This window comes from Aplysia californica, unplaced genomic scaffold (genome assembly GCF_000002075.1).
Source record: "Aplysia californica isolate F4 #8 unplaced genomic scaffold, AplCal3.0 scaffold01626, whole genome shotgun sequence".
Lineage (NCBI taxonomy): Eukaryota > Metazoa > Mollusca > Gastropoda > Aplysiida > Aplysiidae > Aplysia > Aplysia californica.
In genome coordinates this window covers 51,778-52,924 of record NW_004798896.1, presented here as the reverse complement: position 1 = coordinate 52,924, position 1,147 = coordinate 51,778, and the positions used below count along the sequence as shown (strand labels likewise).

At 42.8% G+C, this 1,147-nt stretch overlaps 1 protein-coding gene across 1 annotated transcript in view; it reads left to right on the top strand.

Moving 5' to 3' along the window:
* The window catches only part of LOC101854306 (proline-rich protein 11), a gene marked incomplete at its 5' end in the record, with an annotated part of 8,787 nt that extends 7,640 nt beyond the window's left edge, over nucleotides 1–1,147 (top strand). The window contains 1 exon segment of the mRNA XM_005113120.2: nucleotides 59–1,147.

The window sequence follows — 1,147 nt, the reverse complement described above, 5'->3', positions numbered from 1 at the left end:
GACCAATTTGTGTGCCAAGTGCGTTAAATTATTACTAAAAGCATCTTTAATCCAACAGATTTCTGACCCAAGCCTAATGGAGCATCCCAGCCTTTATAGACTGGACGAAACGGACAACTGGACTCCCAACTGGCCGTACCGATGACGCACAGAGGTATTGCTTACCTGTCTGCTGGACGTACAAACGACACAGAGACATCGCTTACCGGTCTACTGGCAGTAGGAGTTATACAGAGACACCTATCAGCTGTCTGCTGGCAGTAGGAGTGATACAGAGACATGGCTTACTGGTCTACGGGCAGTAGAAGTTATACAGAGACATTGCTTACTGGTCTACTGGCAGTAGGAGTGATACAGAGACATCGCTTACCGGTCTACTGGCAGTAGGAGTGATACAGAGACATCTATCAGTCTGCTGGCAGTAGGAGTGATGATACAGAGACATCTGTTAGCTGTCTGCTGGCAGAAAAAGTGATTCTAAGACATCTATTATTAGCTGTCTACTGGCAGTAAGTGTGATGCAACAGGGATAGTTATGAGCTGTGTACTGCCAGTAGGAGCTATACAGAGACATCTATTAGCTGTCTGCTGGAAATAAGAGTGATACAGAGACATCTAGTAGCTGTCTGCTGGAAATAAGAGTGATACAGAGACATGTATTAGCTGTCTGCTGGCAGAAGTGATTCAAAGACATCTATTACATAGCTGTCTACTGGCTTAGGAGTAATTCAAAGACAACTATTAGCTGTCTACTGGCTTTAGGAGTGATACAGAGATATCATTTACAGGTCTACTGGCTGTAGAAGTGACACAGAGAGGCATCATTCACAGGTCTACTGAACGTACAAGCGACACACAGAGAATCATATTCCGTCTTGGTCTAGAACTAGGTTTCCGTGTTGATTCACTTCTTTCCAATGGATGTTGGTCTGGGCATCTGTGGATGTGGGCGTTTTTGTAGATGATATTGATACCCTTCTCTGAGCAGAAGGCTGGAGGTTGCCACTTCCGGGTCCCACATTTTGTCTTTCATTCTGTGTTTTGTTATGTTTATTTATTTTGTCTTTCCCTTGCCATAAATTATGATTATTTATTGTGCCAATGTGTTTTTCTTTGCTTTAATTAATAAATTTCATGTGTATTTGAA